The sequence below is a fragment of the Anopheles cruzii genome, chromosome 3 (assembly GCF_943734635.1).
Source record: "Anopheles cruzii chromosome 3, idAnoCruzAS_RS32_06, whole genome shotgun sequence".
NCBI classification, from domain to species: domain Eukaryota; kingdom Metazoa; phylum Arthropoda; class Insecta; order Diptera; family Culicidae; genus Anopheles; species Anopheles cruzii.
This window is the reverse complement of record NC_069145.1, coordinates 45,314,783-45,337,691: the sequence shown is the minus strand read 5'-3', so window position 1 is coordinate 45,337,691 and position 22,909 is coordinate 45,314,783.

Below are 22,909 nucleotides of genomic sequence, written 5' to 3'. Positions count from 1 at the left end.
GCTGTTCAGGTTTCACAGCAGCTGGCCACTCGGTTATTGTCACCGCCGCCAGGACGAGCGGCAATGTATGGCTTCGTTCGCGAAACGCCCTCCCCCCCCCCCCTCCCCACCATGCTGAAGAGGAATAGTTCGCAAAATAGGCCTCCACAGCTTGATTGATAGCGTGTTGGGAATGACTTTCGATACAAGTCCCGTACGAAAAGGCCGTGCGAGAGAAAAAAAACAAGGAAATCGATACCGGAAGGCACGATGCCTTCGGCACAGGACAAACCAGAAAAAAAAAATAGGAAAAAGAAATTCTAATCCGATTCATTTTATTGAAAATAATTCATAGAAAAGTGTTTCTGCTGATCGATGCCGCTTTTTGCACGATTCGAACGCGGCAGTTTATTATTCATGCTACGCTTTAGTGTGTTCAAAGTACGCTTATTTATTTATATGTTTGTTTACTTTATTTCTCGATCAAAATGAGGCTCGGCCTTCACTTTGGCTATTTTAGTCTATTCTGTGAAGGTCACAGAACCGATCACAGGCCGTCGTGAGTTTTCAAACTCAGCCAAATATCAAACACGGCGAACAATTCGTGCTATTCGTGATAATTTTAAACAATTTATTGGCCAATTTATTCACTCCTTGGGAAGCGATGGACATACCCTAAATGGAGTCCGTTCATTTTCTCCGAACAACCGTCAGCCAGCGCCCCACAGAGCACGGGCCGGTAAAGTCCTTCAGCCACATTACTCTCAAGAAAATCATCCTTGGGCAGCGTCCGATCGGTCCCAAACCCGGGACATCGGCATCGGCATACTGGTGATTGGAACGGCGGACCCGGCAACCGGCGGGGGCGAGCACCGGTCGTGCGAAATTGTTTTCCATTTTGGGACCGTGGAGTATGAAATGAAAATCTAATTTATGCCGAATCGCCATTAGTATTTTTGCTTGTTTTATTAGCCACCACGACAACGTGGGGTACCCCCTCCGCCCTGGGCGGTTATGCTGGCCGGCAGACGTGGGCAAGGTGGCCCAGTGTTTCGGTGCCGGCGCGTGGCGTGTCCCTGATTGTTGGTTTTCGCTTCTTGTTTTACCCGGAGCCGGTTCGATCATATTCGCAGCTTGTGGCGTTTATTTTTCTTTTTGGCAAATTTATGCTACAAAGCGAAACATCGCCAACGGCAGACAGGCAAAGTAATTGTGTTTGACGAAGTGTGCTTTCGTCCTTTTTTGCAATGGAAAAATTTCACTTTCGCCAGTTCTAATTTTAATGCACTATTTAATCGATTTAATGGACCAGTTCCATTGGAGCTTCCTCAAAAAGGTAACAGTTAGAAGAAATATTTTAAATGGCTGGGTGGTTGAACGTAACACACGTGGACGTAGCGATGTTTCATGCATCGGCCGGCCAAATGGAACCATTAGAGTACCTGCCACCTGCATTGTCTATTGTTTATCGATGAGCAGTGTTTTTTTTTCGAGTTCGTCCTTTTCAAAGTTTACACTTCGACGGGAAATGTTTTCCAGTCCATGGATAGCTGTCACAATGGGTCGGTGTTTCTTTCGCCATCGCTCCGGAACGTTCCGAAGAGCTTTCGAGCTTCGATCGAATGCTGGTCGTGTCGGGCCCCGTGCGAGAAACTGAGCGTGCAATTCGATAATCCGTTCAGCAAATCACACCACTTCACGCTTTCACAGCCTGCGCCGTGGACGGCGAAGCACCTTTAAAGGTGAAGCCCTTTTTTGTGTACATATTCTATCGGCAAAAGTATTGTAACTACGGATCGCGTGGCCAGCTTCACGCTGGATTCGATTTCGGTCCGCCCAGTCCCTTTCGCCGTTTCGCCTCAGACCTCGTGGAGGCCTCGGTTCCCACTCGAGTGGAGGATAATAATTTGCGTTGCCAAGTGGCCGGGGCCGGGCGAACACGCAGCACGGGAAAACAATTTAGCTGGCGTTCGACGGCACCAGTGCTTGATTATGATTATTATTTTTATTCGCCACCATCGCCACCGGGGGATGCTCCCACCCGGGCGGGCGGTCCTGGCCATCGGTAAATCGGCCTGTTCGGGTGGGTGTTCCGGTCCGTTAGACCACCGTAGTTCAGGCTTCCCACGATTGATGGTGTTTATTTACCACGCCCGGGGATCTACGGCGGGAGACAACTGCATTAGTTGGACGCGAAACGCGAGATCGCTAATTCGCCGTCGCCCTTCTTAGTGCTTCCACTGTGTATGTGTGTGCCAGAAAATATGGGTTTGCCAGGGTTGACCATAATGGGCGCAACGGTTAGGTGAGCCCACCGTGCAACGGGGACCGGCTTATTTGATTATAATTATGGCAATGCAAATAAAGATTGATTGAATGATTAATTGTGTTTGTCTAACCTTACCGGGCCAGCGGGAGCGCCCCGAGTCCAAGTCGTTCGAACCGACCGACGGACGCGAACGGCCCCAAAACCGGGCGGGCCAGCCAGGGAGTTCCGGCCAAATGAAAGCAGTTCGTTTGCTTGTTGCCTCTAATTTGGCGCTCCGAACCAGACTGTTGCGTCGGGCGGAGTTGGAAGGCTTTAAGGCTCATTAGAGGGTAAAAGTCGGCCCGGGAAACGAGAGACCGCTCGAATGGCTCGATGGCTCTTTTATGATTTCGCAAGAAATACGCCGTGTCTCAAGCGCCGGTTGGACGGTTAATAACTTTAACTTTCTTCACCTTTATGACGCCGATCTATTCGACGCGGCGTTACCTGAATCATTAGCCTAATTGACTGTAATTATTGACCAAGTGTTGACACACACAGCGCACAGGCGAGCGATCAAACAATTCACTACCGAGCACCACCAACATGGCTGCAAATGTTTTACCACCTGGCCGGGGCCGGTGTGCGTGATCCGGAAGAATTAGGAAATTTACAGGCCATTTCATACTTTGTGACACGGAACACAGTGTTTTGTTAACTAATACAACAGCCGTCGGAATGAACTGCTGGCTGTTTACTAAGTACGACAAACAACTTTCTGATTGTTGATTTGCGTGAATTTGCTAACAAACGCCGAGTACTTTACAGTCTTGTCCGTCCAGCTTCGGCATTGGGAATTGAACGTAAACGGTTAAAGCAACCGGAAAAAAGCACTTCTCACGCTCTGACCAAAGTTTGCTGAAGAATTGTTACGTTTTTAATTTAAAGCTTTTACCACAAAATTAATTATTTATATTTTATTGATATTGGGAAACGGATTAGGCCTTCTTTTGGGAAACGGATTAACGGTTTCTGCTAAATCGATCTACAAACGGTCCAAAAATCCTACTGCTATAATAGCATAAAGTAGTATTGACATCACAGCGGTCTTTTATCTACAGCGATTTACTTATATTCTTTGTTAGCTGTATTTTTTGCTAATTGCAGAAGCTTAGATAGAAACTTATTACAAAATGGAAACCAAACTTTGTTGATGTAGTTGACCGATTCGTAAGTTCATCGTTGACAAATATGCAAAGGAACTCGTTTCCCGTTAAGTAACTCTTAATTGTAGAAACTTTTCCGTGAAGTCCACTTGATGCACGAAAGCTCTTTCAGCCTGTATTTTACTATCTTCAGCATTTGAGAAACAAACAACATCATGATACGAATTCCATGATACGAGTTCTTGGGCAAACTGTGGACAGGCACCGTAAACCTCTTCAACATGCTGCCATCAAGCGTTCTAAGCACGAACCTACACCTTGGGCCATGGAAAACTGGCCTTTTTGAATGCTATTTATAGTTTTCTTCCCGGCAAGATGACCGCTCCCGAAGCATGATCATATCAGAGAACATCTTCACTGATCGACACCCCGTTTTTGACCGTGGAAACCCATTTTGCACTCCGCTCACGACACGGCAAACGTGTTTCTGCCGACGACGCCACAAGAAAACGGGTTTCTTCGAATTTCGTCGTCTACAGAAAAAAGATCCAGCCGTCAGACGCCGTCGTTCATTTTATTTTCGTTTTCGAACCGTTTTTCTTCCACACGTGTCTGTGTGTTTGTGCGAGTGTGGTGTGGTATCGCTTGACGGTCTACCGGGTTTTTCACATTAAAAATATGCTTCACTCACCTTAGCATTCTTGCTGAATGATGCAAAGGGAAAAATGTGGATTCTTTTTGCTTTCCATTTGTGAGCCACTGCGGGGCCGTGGCGCGCCGGGAGCGTGAAAATAGGGCAATCTAGAATAACGACAAAAAAGTGGTGTCAAACTAGGCCTCCCTCAATGCATTGCCGGCTCTGGCGAAACTGGCTCGTTGGTAAGCGTCCAATCGGAAAAGACCAGCCCCGAGGGCAGTACAGCCCGGCATCGGGAATCGTTGCGATTGCCTTTACGGTTCCAAACCTTGGGCTCGGTCGGTGGAAAATATTTTGCCATTTTCTTCTACGCCCTTTTCCCCATTCTCAGAACGAGTGCTAAACTGGGCAGGACATTTTAATCCATTTAGAAATTCCCCCTGCGACTAACCGGCCCTGTGGACGGTGAAGTTTCGGTTTTGTTTTGTTTATTAAATTTCTCTTAAAATAATCAAATTTCGAATCTTTTCGTGCTTTGTTCGATTCTCTCCGCCTTTGTGGAAGGGTTTCTTGAACAGGCAAAATGGCCTCCATCAGGGCGAGAGTTCTGTCATTCGGGGCCATTCGTTTTTATTGCCCCGGGCCCGGATAGCGGTGTGGATGGTTGGCCCGTAGCTGACCAGTTGACAAGGCTAGCGATCATTGCACGTTCACGCTGTGAACGAGATTTAATTTGAATCTCTGCGGTGGAAAACCCGGAATGTTGAGCGTCCCACTGGAGACTTTTGTATTAAAACGTTCTGCAAAATGCATGCATCCCTATATTCATGCCCTCCGCAACGCCTTGAAAGCGAGCGGGGTGAAAATAGGACGAGACTTTTTGGACTTTGTTGCCGAAAATAGTGCACTGCAGCATCGCCAGAGCTTCGCAGGGTCGACGATACTCGTTCTAATCAAGACGAACGGAATGCTCCTTTGATAAAATTCATAGTTTAAAACCATAGTTCGGTCGAACGGAGCGTCCTGAACCCTGCGCATAGGTGGCGGAGCATATGTGTGACACATTGTAGTCGCCTTCTGGATGCCCACCGGCGGCTGGGTCTGGGTTTTCCTCGCAGCACCATGGAGGCGCCTGGTTAGTGATAGAAATATGTTTTAAATTCATGCACCGTCCTTAAAAAGGTCCGGAGCGAAAGCTGTTGCTTGCCAGCGGTGATATCAGCTTCCAGCAGCTGCAGCATGGCAGCTAAGCTCTAAGACCCCGTTCAGAATGTTTAAGAGATCCGGCCGGCGGCCGGCGAAAGCGAAGACTTTCACGACGCCAATGCTGTTAGCTAAAGCTGATGAAAAGTTGACCAAAGTGGCCAGCAGAAGTGGTAGATGCTTGGTTCGCGAAGAATTTTTATTCTACTAGAATGGAATGCAAAAATGTTTCACAAGAGCAACATGATGCCTCTAAACATGATATATCTACAGATTTTGGTATCAGAACAGACCATTTGCACTAAGGGACAGCGATAGTGTAATGAATGTGGTACCGCGAGACAATCTTTATGTTAATCCTTTGGAATCGAGCGTGGCCAATGCTGTGCTCGGCCGCTTTGGACTGTCGATTCGAGCGAACTACGCTACGATCTAGGAACCTTGATCTGCATACATCTGGATCTAAATATATGCACCGAGACAAGATCTCAGATTAAGTTCAGTGGAATTCTATTATATCGCTTTTGATCATTTCATTAACCTAACCGTTCAAATGTAGATCATATTAAAACTAGGAAGCGTTATGTCATGTCGCATTTTTACAATAAATATCGCAAAGTGCCAATTTGCCATCGCTTTTAATATAAAAAATAGTAAATTGGCAAAATCCTACATTTTGCATACGTTTGCGTGCCCTTGACTGCGCGGATTGCCTTTCTTACAATCCAAACATTTCCAAACGTTCATTTTGGTGTTCCATTTTTGGTATTCCACGTTTTTCCATTACATTGCACTCTAACCGCGAAAAACGGAAACAGAAAAAAATCATAAAATAAAGAACCACACCGAATGCCTGCGCTGCCGGTTGCAAGTGTTAAATTTTTATGAAGTCGAACCACAGGAAAAATCCAAACCACACTTCGTTCCGATTACGCAGCATCATTCGGTTGGTGTGCGCGCGGCACAAATGTGCATCAGCAGGGCCCTTGGCGGATGGCCTGTCGTGGCCCTGTTTTAATTTATAAACGAATGAAGATCTGACCGCGAAACTATTTGCCATTTGTGCAGCGTACCGACTGCTGGCCACTGAGACATTAATGCGAAAATGCTCGACCGCCACGGCGCCCAGCGATGCAGCCAGTGATGGGTGGTTTCGAGAAACTGAAGTGGACGACCGAGTTGGTGGATGCGCCAGGCACCCGGGCGCACACACTCGAAAAAGGAACGAAAACGGACCGAAAAATGCAATCCAATAATTTCCGCACCGACAGGCCGAGCGGCCGAGAAGATCCGACTGCTGGAAAAACTGGTGGAAAATCGCGTTTCTGGGCAGGGCCGCGAGCGCCGGGTGGAATCGGTCATGCAGTGCCGCTGGAAAATCTCCGCCAAGAATGTCGTCTGGTTTTCGGAGTGCGTCTGTGGCACCGCTTTTCACCACGGTCGACTTGTTTCGCTGTAGCCCCCATTCTCCTGCTGGCCGGTGGAAAAGTTCCTCCAGTGCGGCAAATGTTGGCAAATGTTTGGCATTCCAACTGGCAGCAGCCGTAGCGAAGTGTAATTGCGAACGTCCGGAGAGCGCGAAGCCATCGAATGGAAAAAGAGAAAATGTGATGGATTTTCGAAATTTCCACCAAACAAACGCAGCGCTCCACGTCGACTTTCTTCGGGGGGTTTTTAGAGCAAAAAAAACGGAACACATTTTCCGGTACGAAACAACACCGAGCCGGCGGCGAAACCCCCAAAACCGAACAGGGTCGAAATCACGCGTGTGCGCCACTGTCGCTAACCTCATTTTTCGACCGCAGGACTGCTAAAAATAAGCACCACTCATTTTCGACAGCATTTTTTGGTTTGCCGCTCGTCGGCGTGTAATGCGCGGCCGGAGAGGCTGGGGGTGGGGGTGGGGGGGGCCTCCGTATTGGGTGACTTTGGGAGCCGCTCGAAAGAGAGTGGGGTCACACATAAGTCCTACGCGCTACTGGCGCTCAAAATCAGCGGTGCGCAGTTACAACGCACGGCGCGCATAAAACTGTTTGTGTTGGGGCTCTCGAACCCCAACGGGCGACAGGCCATGCGATAACCGTTCCCTGTAATGGGGGCGGGGGGCGGGGGGCGGGTCCAGGGGTTTGATGTTACCGGACCGCCGGACAGCACCGAAGACCCATGATGTCTCATTTAGTGTGTCATTTTACGATGACCGAAGATGCACGGCTGGCAATCTGGGATGCCGGGCGCGACTCACGGATGTGTAGGTTCGTTCGGTAGGTTTTGTAGTTTTTTATTTTTATAACTTTACCCGGAATAACTGCCGACCCGGCCACGGAGTCTGCGGAGCAGATCCCCGGGACTTGACACGGAAGGTAATAATTCTCTGAAGCAGTCGTATTGCCTAATGCCATTTCTTTCTTGGCTGTAAACCAATCCACGCCATGGAGGTCTTTTCTGTGCATGTTGTAATGTTTTTATTCGGGGCTTAAAAAAAAAAGGAATGTCTTGGAAGAAGCTAGATGTAAGTTGTTTCATAAACACTGCATTCCCTCTGTCCACATAAATGAGAAGTGGACCCCAGGCTTCACAAAATGTGATGAAAGTATTTTTATACTTTTGGATTGTCTTTTGAAAACTGTTTTAACTTGTCCTGTGCAGTTCGGCATACATCATCATGAGTTAGGTTTAACATTTACCAATCCACTCACAATTGATAAATTTATTGCCTGATACAACCTTCATAAAATATTTCAATAGAATGCATTGCTTGAACAGTATTTGTTACAACAAAATTAGAGACGTTGACCTAGACACAGTACATAATCGGCTGCGAAGAAACGAACAACTAAGCGGCTATGGGCTAATGAACTGAAACGTTAGCAACAGCTGAGAAAGACGTGTTATCGTTAGTGCTATTTGTTTTTTAAAAGTTCAGTCAAACGTATCGATTGGGTCGTCCAAATGATGTCTCTGCATGTTTTCGGGGATCACTGATCGACATGAAACATTTTTGCTATACTCAGACAATATTGCCACTTTTTTTTGCAGATATTTTTGTGAATTTTGGTTAGTTGAAATAATGTTGTTGTATCATTTGGGGTTTCCTCAAATCTTTCAAGGTTCAATGCCCACATATTCTCGGTGGTTGGTCTAGTCATTGTGGTTGATTGTCTAGAACCTTAATACCATCAGCCTCGAGGTCCTGCATCCTGTGGTGGATCATATTATCATGTTAGAGAGTGAAATCGTGGCAAATGAGACGGTTTCCTTTATGAATAATTGTGACTTTCATCAAGTTTTGGAATGCTTTCGACTCAACACGACCAGAAGAGGTCAGTTTGATAGCAAAAAAGTATCCCCAAACCATGATGGGTTAATGTGTTCGCTAATGTTGTTTTAGTTTCAACTCAACGTTGAAACCACATAGGAGAAAAATTCATCTCCCCATAACTGTAGTTGAGTCTTACCTACAATTTATCACTGCAGTGCACCTTTTGCTATAATAAAGAAAGTTTCAAAGTATGACGATAGTAAAATACCATTCTTTTTTTTTATTATTTATATTAAGAAATGTTTCATAGACTACGACGGATGACCATGCACCAAAAGCACTTCTTTATCTGGAACTGGGACTTTATCCCAGTCGAATACTGAATACTTTTGGCGGATGGAGGAGGATCTGTAGTTGAAATTGTCAATGTACTCGTACGTTTGATAAATTCGTTTCGGTGTAGATTAGTTGCAGCTTTAGTACGACATTTATTTTCAAAACTCTTCAAAAAATGTTCAAACTCTTATTTACCCGATTCCCACTTTTGTCGAATGTTTAGAAAATAACATTGTATTTTTCTGTAATTAAAACACATATTTGCCTATATTTGATGTTCTTCATTGGTCAGTTTACAATATTTCAAAGTTTTTGCCAATTTAACTGATAAACTAAATAAAGAGTTGTGAATTCGTCATGCGTTGCTCACCCTTAATTCTTCCTTTTCAATATAAAAAAATATACAAATCACATCAATAAGTAACTGTAACAGTACACGAGATTAAGATAAAATGTCATTTAATGGTCATAATTCTGACATTCATATTGTTAAACTACTACCGCATTAGTTACTAGTATGTTTTAATTACACATTCAAAGCAGATGAAACATTGGTATACTAAAAATTTCAAGGGCCTTCAAACGACATCACAACATTAGGCCGCGAAGGACGCGAAACCACCGTCCCAGTGGAGCCGTTTGTGGAACGGCATTTAAAGGGAATGTATTTTTTTACATTCCAACCGCGCGGCAAGCACCTGAAACCGGTCACCGCAGCGTCGGTCCCCACAGGTAGCGCCGTGGCACGGCCCTTGCCAAAGACACAAATATATCCGGTTATCTCAATGCGCTCCGTGTGACCAACGAACCGTGGCGAACCCGCAAAACGGATCATCCGACGCTCCCCGACGACGGCCTAGGATTCGAAGCACTCCAGACCGCCACGCCTAGACGTGTGGGGAGGAGGATGGTGGTGACATGCTTCGGGATCTCCGGCGCGCTCTCGTTCCGGGACCAAATTTATACGTCTCCTGTTTCTCATAATTCCTCATTTTCATATGGCACTCGAGCACGAGCCGCTTCCGACTCTCGAGCAGTCCCGCGCGAGCTATGCGCGCAACCCGAGATGGCCCAGGGACACACACACACAGAGACAGAGAGGGAGAAGTTCCACCCGGAGTGTCCTTGCCGGTGGCAAAAATGCCAGTTTTTGAATAATTTCCGCAGCATTCATTTCCTTCCTGTTTTCATAACCGTTGCCGCGCGGCCCGGAACCGCCGGATTCCGTTCGGCCCCCCCCCCCTTTCCGAATGGGGCCTTCGCCTCGGCGAGCTATTCCTTTATTTTCCCCGCTCGGCCCTCGGCCCCGTTTTCCGGCCACGTTTTCATAAATGTTAGATTAGTGTGCTGGAGAGCCACCACCACCACCACGAAGGACGAAGGACACACCGGTCCCACGCCACGGCGATGCGAAGCATTACGTAATGCTCACTGCCTCTCCGACTTGGCGCGCGCGACCTCGATCATGTCGACGATGGACTGTCGCCCACGGTCGCGCTGGCAGTCACATTATTACCAGCGAATGGAATGTGACTCCATGGCGGTGGGAACGCTAACATCGCATAAGTCGCTGCCAGTCCACGGCGCCCAGGATATCCACTAGTTCGCCCGGGACTGCTCTGGCCCAGGAGAAGTAAAAGAAGCGAGTGAACGAAAAAACATCGAAGCGCAGCGCAAAAACTGGGGAAAACAAAAGTGAAATAGCAAAATGGACGGACGGGCGAACGAATGTCCGGAGCGCGTTCGGATTCCGGGCGCCAAAGGAAATGAGATGGAAATAACCAATTATTCTGTCTTGTTGAACGTGTCCTGGCCACCGGACCGAAGCGGAACCGGAGCGACGGCCAACGGGTTCTGCGGGTGAACCGGCCCCGCGAAAGCGAGACGGCGGACACTTTGACTTCCCTCTCACACAGTCGGCTGGCCGCGGCACCGGTGCTCACACCACCAACAAGTTATGCGCTGCCCTAACTCATCCTGACCGGTTGAGGAGCGAAACACAGAAAAAAGCCGAGGGACTTTCGAGCTGGCACGCAGACCTCACGGCGCACCGAGTGCGGAGTACATTTTTATTAATTGTAACGTTTGTGCCATGTGCTGATGTGGCCCCGTCGCCCCACCACCCTCAGTGTACCTCATTAGCTGCGACCATATCTTCATCAGCGAGCTCTCCACAAGTCCGAACGAGAGAAAAAAAAACCAAACGGGACGGAACGGAAATTGTGGAACGCCCGGCACACACTAGAGTGACGATGGGGTCAAGTGAAATTTTGATGATATCATTCGGGGGGATAGACCTCCCCGCGAATCCTGCTCACTCACCACGCGCCACACCCGGCGTAGGGCGGGACTCATGAATCTTTTCTACATTTTTACACCCTCTTCAAACTGGCCGCCAGGCAGGAAGGTTTTAGGGGGGAGTGCTGTGGGCTCTCCGAGGAATAAAACGCACATCCGGACGAAACTTCTGGACACTTCTTATGAAGTAATGAACGTGGGACGTGGGCAGCGCGTCACGAGTCATGATGAATTGCTTAAAATCATTCACACGCGTGCGAAAGAGATTTCCCAGACCCTTAACCCCGCCGGTTCACCGCCGTCGCGCTTATGCTCAATTTATGCTGTCACGTCGTTGGAACCGTGCGGCCAGCTTGGCTCCGAACTAATGCTGGTATGGTTCGTTTCGACTCCGACTCCGACTCCGACTCGAGACCAGCATCCGGAGACGACCAGCTCCTGATCCGGTGATCCGGAGATGGAGCATTATTTTCTGCCTCTTCTTCTTCTTCTTCGCGCAAGCCACACATCCACTCGAAGGCCGTTCCGAGTGACTCAGCAGGAGCCGGCGGGGCACGGCGAAGAAAAGTGTCAATCGAAGTGTCAATTAGTGTGAAGAGAAAGAGACAGCGAGTGAGAGCGAGTGGGCAGAAAGAAAAGGGAAAAGATTGATGGACGGTGAACGTGTCGCCCAGGAAAAGTGGTTTTCCACGAGGACGTTGGGAGGTGGAACATGAACATGGTGCGTGCGGGGGCAACGGAACCGATCCGGATGCCGCACCGTGGATGCACACGCAGAAAGCAATTACACCGGAAGCCATGAAAAATGCAAACAATGCCACACACGGAACCACCCGGCGTGGTGTACGCTCCGGTCAAAGGTCAATTATTGTTAACAAATTTCAGTGTAACACTCTTTGTGAGTGTTGTGGGCGTCCTTGCAGCTCCACGTCTGAGTCGAGAATTTGGAACCTCATCAAACGACACTTTCAAGGATTTTGGACGAATATTTGCTGAACAGTTGTAAATATGTTTTAAACGAACTTTTCTTTGATGATAATGAGAATATTGAACTAAATTGATAGTCATTATGCAAAATATGTTTTGGGAAGGAAGACGACTTCAAAACCTCGTAAGGTTCAACGTTGATATGGATCATGGTAATTTATAGGCATCTCGGGTCGACTAGTTGCTGGAGGTTCGACTCTCGCCTATGATCGATTTCCCGGAATGGGAAAGCTTCCTTTGCCTTTTTCATAGGGACACCATACAACAAGAAGTTTGATTACATGTTTGTTCATGACAACTATTATGTCTTCATTCCATTTGTTGACCATCACAGAAAGGTCATTCGATGTCACAAACAGTAATAAACAACATTAGTAAAACCAGCGTTCAGTCAATATTACTTAAAGCATTATTTAATTTGAGTAATAGAGTAACAAAACGATTGATAAAATGACATTTGGTGCATGATTCATGTAAGCTTCTCTTGCATAACCCAAACGCGCGGTAGCTGCTGGAAGTTTATACAATGATTGTGTTATTTCTCACTAAGTGACAGTCGGCAACAAATATGACGTGCCGTGCCGTCATCTACAACACAATTCACGCGTCTGATGTCGGAAAAAAAATGTGGTACACGTCGTCGCGAGGATAAAGTTTCGCCTCCATTAGTTAGGAATTAGTTGTGTGTCCGGGGTAGAAAGTTTTATCTTCGTTACAGGGCGGTGGTCTGATCAGAAGTCTGACAGTATGGGCTGCCTACTTCCGTTTTGCCAACGGGATACAATTGACGTGAATGTCCAGGCGGGAGACACATTCTATTGAATGGAAATAGTTTGTAGGAAATATGCGAAAGGTCGCCCATATGAGGTATCCCACAGGTGATGAGGCGTGCCGTTGACCAAAACGGCAAATCCTATCCGATCCGGACGCACGTACTCATTACACTTCCGCACAAACGTGACGCGTGTGTGGGCTACGCATGTGAATACAAATAAATTACCAATACACGACGCGGACGTGGCAGAAAAGTTTCCTTCCGGTCCGCTTGGGTCTAAGGTTAAGGCGAAAAGTTTGCACGGAAGACGACTTCCCGGAACGTTGTCATCCACGAATCACTGTCATTTGTCCGTTGTTGCCCTGCGAGAATTCGGCCTGTCGCGAAGCAACCGAACCGATGTTCGATACCTTAAGGGGCAGTTGAAGAACATTGCCTCCACCTCACAGTATCTGCTGCGTGATTGAGTTTCCAATTTTTAGCCCATCAACCGGGAGATATCGGGAATGGCACCACAAGTTGCAGATTTAATTCTCCCACATAGGCCATAGGTATTCCGATCGAGTCGAGTACGAGAGGCGTGAAAGTGGTCCGGCACTCTTGCAGGGTCCGGGTTATTTTTTTTCGCCTTCAGAGACACTCCCGGTGGCGGCTCTTATCATCCGAACGCACTCCGGGGTGTTTCCGGACTTTGCAGACTAGCGGAATGCCACTTCGCGCAGACCCCTGGAGACTCCTTACCCCGACCGCTGGAAAATCACAAAGCCTAACGACGATGTGTGCACTTGCCTCTAAGCTCACAGATTTCTCGTCCGCCGTCGTCGGAGGGCGCCCCTGTCTGGCCCTAAGGCTACCCGGTGCCTCTGACCTGACGAAAGGCGAGCCTGGGCCCGACTCGGAGTCTCTGTGCGAGCGTAACTCGTCTGCGAAGGAGGGACTTTATTGGTTTTAGCGGTATAGCGTTGGTGGTGAGAGTTTTTCCGGCCCTCGGTTCTGGCATTCAGCCGGTTTTTTTCCCTCGTATGCCGTAGGTGGTCGTTCTGGCGAAGTGCCGTCGAGCAAGGTTTCGCCCTGGATCGGGCTCCTGTGTGTGCTGGCGGCGAAGGAACAAAGAACAATTTTCACCAATTTAACGAATCTCTTGGCAGCGCGAGCCCTAGAAACGCCACGACAAGGGCCACCAGATCGCGACTGCCATTTGGGGGGGGGTGGGACTGAATAACCACCTGGGAGGCACTATGAGAAGTACACACACACACACACACACACGCACACATGATAAAAATATGCTTTAGCACCAGGGCCGCTGAGCGGAGTTTTGGTTGTTTCTTACTTTCTTAGCGCCACTGTTTTCGCCGAGGACTCGCGGCTCTGTCCCCGGTTCTTGTGGTTTAATGCCATAAACGAAATCGTGTCGAAATAGCAGCGTGGCTGTCGTCTCGGTGAGGATTCTCGTCAAGTACTTTACTCCAACTTCCTCAGGCCGGTCCGGGGCCGACCGTTTAACGGGTTTGGCCAGGGACAAGGGTGACGATCATTTTCAGACAATTCGAGTTCAACTGGGAAGAAGACGGAGAAAGTTTCCTTTCTTTCACGTTCACAGTATTGGTTTCAAGTACTGGTAATTTGACGGGGGGGATGTAGTGAATTTGGGTTTGTATTTGTTTGCATACACCTCATCCACAACGCGTACAATGATATGTGTGACACAATACTACGTGGTGCCATTGTTGGATGCTATCTGTAAACAGCTTACTGTGCTAACAGGGACTGTCTTGTTGTAATCGAGTAATGCTTTTCATGATTTACACGACATCGTCATTTGCTTATGATACTTTATCTTTTACTACTGACAGCGGGAACATAGAACTTCATTTGTATCCGATTTTTCATGGTCGTAAATAGAACTGTTTTGTACATTGATACGTTTGTGAATGATACGAACGCTTCTTGAACTATGAAAACCTTGAAAAAAAAAGTATATTACCGAAAACAAATATTTCAAAATGGAGAAAACTAGTATTTTAAAGATCCCTTTTGGTTGACTATACTTTAAGTTTTACCAGCTTGTTTTGACAACTGCAACTAAACCATCTACTAAATGTTTCATTATCTGTTTAACTTTTTTTTATTTATTAGTATAACAATGGGCAGCGTAGCCTAGTTGACAAAAAAGAGGTAAAAATTAGCTGACTTAAAAAAACCCTAGCTAACCTAAATAAGCGGCGAAGCGAGAACAAAAAACAGGTAACCAGACATAGTTAATATGTTAATAGTCAATATGAGAAGAACAAATATTAATGAAGAAAAAAACATAGCATTTCCTTAAATTGCTGAACCTCATTTTGAATACTTTCCTCATTTACATAAAAGATGTTCAAAGTGATAAGGTAAAGATATTGGCACATACATAAATAATAATGTTTTTCAGCATTTCCTATGAGTTAAACTTTTTCTTTACTTCGAGCTTTCAGTCACTCGCTCGAACCGCTTCATGGTCGATGGCATTTCAATGAAGTTGCCGGTGTTGCTGCATACTTGCCGTTGTGCAAAACTTAATCCTTTTGTCAGCACCAGATACAGGTGAACCTCACGGCCACAGTGTGATTATTTTCCAAACGCTTTTCCGGCATTCACACACTCACACACACACGCAGAGCAACGTCGTCGTTGGCCAAAGAAACGAGTCCTGCAGTAAAGTAATTTCGTTCAAATGAACACCGGATCTAAACAGTTCAAAAGTCAACCATTCGGAAGTTCTGGAAGCGGCAGTCCGGTACGGTCGATGCAGTAGGAATGCAATATGTGCCGCACTCCTGCCAGCCTGTTTGCTCCGATGTTACGGCAGTGGCAACCCGGCCAGGGCCGAACCGGAATGGTGACCGAACGGAACTCACACAACCGTTCCATTCTTAATTGAAAGGATTTGCACGCCGGCAGAAGTTGCCGGCTCCGGAAGAATTTGTTTGATTTCCTTCCCATTTTTCGAGCGCTCCTGTGACAGGAAGCTAAGTGCACGGTTGCATGCTCCGCTCGGAGCGCTTCCAAGATCGGAAGTGCACCCAAGCACCCAGGGTTCAAGGGTGAATGCTGCCAAAAAGGTCTAACTTTACGCATTAGACATCGACAGCGCCGGTCGGTGGGCATTGATGTGTGATCCATTGCACTCCTTGCTGGCGAATCACTTTCATCGCACTACATTATTTATTCCAACGTCATTGCCATCGGCCAACATAATCACAGAATCGGCCGTAGAAGTTGGAAAATTGGTAGTCTAAAAATTGCTCCCTCAGCCGCACGGCGAACGCATCTCGCCCCGCATAACGAGTGATGAAGTCCCTGGTGAAGTGTGCCTTCTAATTCTGAGGCCAAACGAGCGAGCAACAGGGAGCAAACGGGGCACCGGTGTGGTGCAGCCCGCTGTTCTCGTGGTCGACTCAAATCTCATATGTACATATTAAAACAGGAACTACAGGCGCCGGAGGTGGCCTTTCCAAGTGAAGCTTCCTCTACTCAGTAGCCGTATATGGGTTGGAAATTTTGTCTTTTGTGCCCGAGATCCTTTTGGCAGCACTTCTGGAGAACCTGGCGAGCAGTGCTATGAGTTTGCTGTTCTCTTTCCCAGGCGTTGCGTAGTTTCAGGTGCAGTTGAAACTCTTGACAGGTTGTAGATGTTAAGGTCCTTTTGCGTATCGAAGCGTTTTATATTACAACTAATAGCCATTTGGTTTGGCATTTTCTCGTTAATGGTTGCGCGTAAACTGACTTAGCTCGTTCCGCAAAGTTGTGAAGAATTTTCGGTCGGATCGCCTTTGAAATATTTCAACCAGAAACCCGGGTCCCTCCCCCCCCCCCGTTGGTCTGGCTCGGGAAAATAATAGTTCTCCGACGATAAGGAGTTTCTCGCAGTAGCTGCGGGCGAGCAAATTTCGATCCTCTTGAAATTACAAACAATTTCCAGAGTCAAAAGCTGCCCCGTAACCGCTCGGGGTCGCTCGAGCTATGTTGGCTGAGGCACTCTGAGGGGTGCTGACCCTGGTTGCCCAGCAATGCAACCCGGTCCAGGGACTCATTACCCTTAGCCCGGAAACCGGAAAACTTATCTGGTGTTACCCGGTGCCCGGGTGCATTCTCGGTGCCTGTGTAACCGCAAAAAGGCGAATGGAATGGGTTAATCTGTGCACCAATCGGTTGTGTGTGTGCCGTCGTCCGGTCTTGGTACGGACCGTGGATTAGGGAACCTTATCCGAAGTCCCACAACGAGCAGGGCCTGCGGCATCCCGGGTTCTACAGGTGGTCCTGAAGCGTCTCACTTGTGCTCGCCAGATGCGTTCCGCCTCTGGCCATTCAGACATCGTACCAGACGCTGGTCGTGCTGTAACCTGACTTTGGGATTCGTCCTGTGAGCCGGCGGCTATGTGGAGATAAAATGTAAATAGCATTAATTCCGAGTTGAAAAGATCAGGCTCCGAGGTACGCACCGGCCCTCGGTATCCGGTGCACCCGGTGTGTACGTGTTTGCTGCGGCCACCGGGTAGATCTTGCCGAAGTTGATAAGTTGTGAAAGGTGATAATGATAACGATGCCGGGTGCTGTGATGCGGTTTGTCGTAGCTGCAGGTGTTTCATTTGAAAATTATGACCACATGACAAATTGTGGTGGACCATTATTAGGTTTGTCCTGTTTGCAGTGGCGCACAGGCCCGACCGGTTCGATCCGACGTCCGATCTGCCGACACCATTTGTCATAAGGCGCCTGATGTTATCACTTTAACATCATTTCCCTTAAATCACTACTAATTTCATTACGGCTTCCAATCGCGACCATCTCGCACTCAGCGATGCCGGTTGGCCGGTGACAGCTGACCGACTGGCGGAGCTGGCTGTGACGATGGCAAGATGTCTTCGCCGCACCGTCGCAGTGTTTGTCGTCCTCTGCCCAGATGGAAGGTCCTCCATCAAGCTCGCGAAGGACGAGAGCTTTGGCTAGCATGATTTATTATTATTTTGAGCGAGCGAACAAAAAAGGCCACCAAGTTCCATCGGCCGGTCTGGGCTTCTTTTTTAGCCGGGTCCTACCGTGGTCTTATGGCCACCATCAGCGGTAATGATGGGACCGTCCGGTAAGCGGCACCATCCTAGTCGTCAACAGCCTCCCCCTAAGCCAGCGCCAGTATCTCTGCGGTTGATTCATATCATGGAAAATTGTTTAACATTTTTTCTCCATACTTTCGCTCCATACTGGTCGCTTTTCGGCCCCCGTCCCGAGTAGCGCTAGAAGATTGTTTGTTTTTGCTGCTCCACACGCCACTCCAGGATTCCACAGTCAATTCTTGGCGGCGGCTTGTCCAAGTCGGCCATCCAACTCTCAGGCTCCCCGGGTACACAAACATACTGCGTCGGACGCCTCGACTCGGAGGTTAGCATAACTTGGCGGGATCGCGATGCCGGGCCCGATGGATTACATTATGCTCGGCTGTATCCCCGGTATTTGGCGAGGCTTAGAGCCGTTTACACGCGGCTTCGCGGCACGTTCGCAACATGGCAACAACCCTTGCTGCTGCTGCTGCGACCCGGAGGTTGTGCTGGCGATCGACGGCACCAGCACCGGGAATAGGCCGACTGGAAACTCCGGGGCCGACTTTAAGCGCTTGATGGTTAACCTTTCGTCATTCCGTCGCCTTAGACTACGCTGCGTCCTTTGGGGGGATATCTCCACGCTCTCTCTCTCTCTCTCTCTTTACGATGGGAAATCTATTCGTTCCCTCGATGCTGCCAAGCTTTCCCCCGGCGTGCTGTGTGTATGGGTTTCTCTTCCGGCGCTTGCTCGCTGCTCGGAAACGGCAAAATGCCCTTTGGCTAAATGGCTTCATCGGAGACCCTACACCCGATGGAGGGAAACAATAATTGGCCGTCGTAAAAATGATCTAGGGGAGCTTTTCTTTCAATTTCTGCTCTTTGGGCGTGCTTCCTGTTTCTGTCCCGGGCGGGACCGCTGGCCGGGACGGCTTCCTCGGAGACGAGCGATGCGCCCGACCGGCGATGGGACTATGGGCATAGTTAATTAAATTGACAGAACGCGCCCCGTCCGGGGGCAGTGTGGGGCAGTGGGAGTTTTTGCTTCTTCTCGACATAGTTTAATGCGACCGAGCACGCCAACACGAACTTTGGTTTGGGCTTTTTGATGCGCTTCACTGCTTTTGTGTGCGAACTGAAGTGCCTGTTTTTTCACATCTTCCACTTTTTTCCCTTCGTTTCAGGTTGGTGCACTACGACACGTTGGCAAGAGCATGATAAATCCATGGATCGCTAGAGGGGAGTCTGATGCGCCTTTGGGAGTCCTTGTTTACACTCGGTATGTTTGACGGTACGGTATCACACGGCGGCAGCCGTGTGTGTAAAGATTTATGTCAATAAAGTAATGCCGGATATTAAGCCGGGATTATCCGACCGATCAAACTGCGGATATTATCATTACATCATCAAACGTACCGCACACCAATATAAATATGCGTTTGGATTGCATAAAACATAATGCGACAAAACTCGATGCAACGGTGCGGTGATGTGGCCTTCCGGAGCACGTCATGGAGAACCAATACTGTGGCAGGCTGTTCCGAGAAATGGCCATCAATCGTAGGAACAGTATTATCTGTTTGTACACTTTAACACTGTAAGCGACGTTCAGGCGTGTTATATAGCGCTTTCAATATTTAATCTTTCTACGAGAAAGTAAATGACGGAAAACATTTAAAAGATTTAAACATCCAAAGCTTCAACATTTGGAGATCGAAAGAATTTTTCGTCTTTTGAAGTAAATCAACTAGTCATTCAATTTTCGACTTCCTCCCGTAGGAATCAATATATAGTTAATATTGATCATTTGTTGTCGGTAGCGATCTGAATTAACGGTTTCACCAGGTTTCAGGAGCTCGTGGTACACCACACCTTTCTGGTCCCAGCAGACACGCAGCATTGTCTTTTTGCCGAATCGATCTGGTTTTGCAGTCGAAGTTGATAGTTGTCCCGGAGTAACCCATGCTTTTTTCCTGTTTCACAATCGCCAGTCACAATCCGATGGGGAAATGACTTCCTTTTGTTCCTGGCGAGCCGAATTTCACATTTAGTTTTTCGGTTTTCCAGCTGTCTTTCGTCCAATTTATTTGGCACTCATTCTCCAATCTTCTTGAACTTTCAGGCCCTTTAAACGTAAGGATATTTCGTTGTTTTGACATATTCAGATGATTCAGTAGCAGCAGGTAGCAGCAGGTAACAGAAAAGCAATGATCCCCGCAAAACGTTATTTTCGTGTACAACAGTCGATATGGTCTATGCGAAGGAGTAAATTGACAGCTAGATCCATCTGTTTCTACAATCCGCTTTCATACTTTTGAACCTAGTTGGCAGTCGGTTGGATTCCTTTTTGTCGTTTTCCGAGTACCTCGTTATCATTGTTTCCCACTAATTGGCCCAATTTATATTCTATCTCGAGCATGATACCGAAACCTCGCGAATTTAATTTCCGTGCGCGGTCTCCGCTTTCTTCGGTGGTTTTCCGGGATGCGAAGCGTAAGCCCGTTTGCTCATGCTCATCCTGCCGTAAGCGTATCGTGACCGACGGGAAAGATCAATTAAAAACGATTTCACGCCCGGTGATCGTTTTCGGCCGTTCCGGCCAGTGGACAATTTGTGCGCTGGCTGAAATCAAACAGCGCCCGGACAAACGGCGCGGTTCCGGGATCGATCTCGGGGTGAGTGATTTATGAGTGGGGAGCGGGTCACACTCATCAACAAGTTTCTCCACGGTTTGGTTCCGCCACTTACCCACTTCTCGCGGGCAAAAGGGGCCCCGACCCGCCTTTAGATTTATGGTGCCGCCGGTTGAAAACTTCTTCAGGCACAACCCACCGAGCCACGGGGGCTGCTGCGGCAGAAAGGCTTAAAGTCGGCGGAAGTCGCCCAGGCACCAGCAACTGGTAGGGAAAATTTTATTGTTTTCCCGACCGCTATCGATTTTATTGTCATCCGCAGCGCTGTCACTAGCGATAAAAACACCCCGTTGAGCACTGCCGACAGTAGGCAGCGGACAGTTTGACACTCGCAAGTGGCAATCTCGGTGGAAGCCGACACATCGGTTGTAACACGAGTCCTGCCAACCGCACGCCGAAACGGTGCTTGTGTTGACTGCGGCCTTACAACGTTCCCGGGGCGCGGTTCAGGTGATCAAATTGCAATTAGTTGTTGAACAAAAAATCGTTGGTTTTTCCATGCGAATGGTTCATTAAAGTAGCAGATGCTTACGAGGCTAACATCTATTGTTTGAACGGGTTTTCATCGATTGTTTAAGGCTGCTTCGGCGTCACAAAATAAATGATTATGTAATTGGTTTTTGTTTACGGGCTTCAAACTGGTTTGTTGGAAGGCGCCTGGCAAATATATTTCATAATTTTTTCCACAAAATGCTGCTACTCTCTGCTTTTAAATTATTACTATTTGTTATCTTCTCGGACGGCGCACTCCGGAAATGTTTTGTTGCGTCCAAGTAAAAGAAACTTTCTCCGCACAACGGTTGCAAGCAACTCCGCGAGGTGCGGCTTTTGGATTTATGACGCTTTACGGCGGCTCTTTGTAAACTGCATCCTGCTGGCCAGAGTAGCTGCCGGGCGAGCGGTTGCCGGATCGGAAATAAATCTACTGCAACTCACAAAAGATGTTCGTCCTTTGCTTTGACCCAGTAAGTGCTAGCTCATTCGCACGGGCTAGTTGTGGCGTTTTAAAGAATATTACCTTAAAGGCACGGTCCGAGGCGCGTAAAGGTGCTTTCGCAGTGCTGTTTTTTGTATCCTCCGGGTTTTCGGTGGCACTTTTGTGCTTCGTTATTTTTGATATCGGAAAGTTTCATCCGGATGGCGAAAGAAGCACTTATAGTTGGTGTGGGTAAGTTAGTCATTGTGTGGAAGCATTTTCTTTGTGCTTGTCAAACTTTTACATCGAGTTGCAGTTTTTATCATTCACGAGCCATTTAAGGTGAGACCGGCGCTCTCTAACTGTTGTTCTCGGAGATTCTCGGTAAATAGAGGGCTTTTCCCGTCCTGCTAGCACAGTTTCATTTGTATCGTTTGACAGTGTTCACGACACGACCGAGTATTTGGTGGCGATAAGCCTCTTACGGGCGTGTATTGAATGGCTTCACTTTCACGAAATAAGATAATGAGCACTTACGGTGCTTCTTCTGTTTTGTTCCTTGGCCGAAACTGGCCCACAAAAGGCAGAGCCGTCGTTCGTCCTGTCGGCGGAGAAGATGAAAGCCGAGCAAATGCTGGAAATAGCCCATCTCCTGGTGTCCTGTCCATCTTCGTCTTTTCGGCCATCTTCCTATTTCAAGAAACGGCCGCAACCGAGGAGTCGATTGTCCGCTGCCGTTTTGTTCTTTTAACGACGCCATTTTGTTGTCGTCCATCGGCTTCCTTTCGCCCGAGTGTTTTGCCCAGTGCAGCCCGGAAGGATGTCGTTTGTGGTGCTCAATACTTCCGATTCTCTTTAAGGACAGGGCAATTGGGTCCGCTCAAAGGTTATGGCATCCTAGACCGGGGTTTGCTTCATTCTTTGCACACTTTGCTCTTCAATCGCGCGTCGTGCCCAGTTTGCCGGACACCATCAATCTAAACGTGTGAACGATATTGAATTTCGTATTTTCTTCCGTTGGCTGATATTAAGAGTAGTGATTCCGACTATTCGTTTGGCATAAATTTGCTTTTCGTTTATGTTATGCGATTAGTTTGGAAATCAGATTTAATCGCGTTCATAAACTGAATAGTTCAATTGAAAGTGTTCTAAAATTATTGCTAGCTTTAATATTATTTCCATCAACCCGAAGCTTGTGTGTCCCCTTTGCCATTAAAGTCCTTCAACGGGCTTCCAATCTTTATACGGTTCGGTACTGCTTTCATTCCACAGTGCACAATTTAGACAGCTCTATTTACCTTACTAGGTGTGCTCGGTGGAACGAAACGTTTAAAATA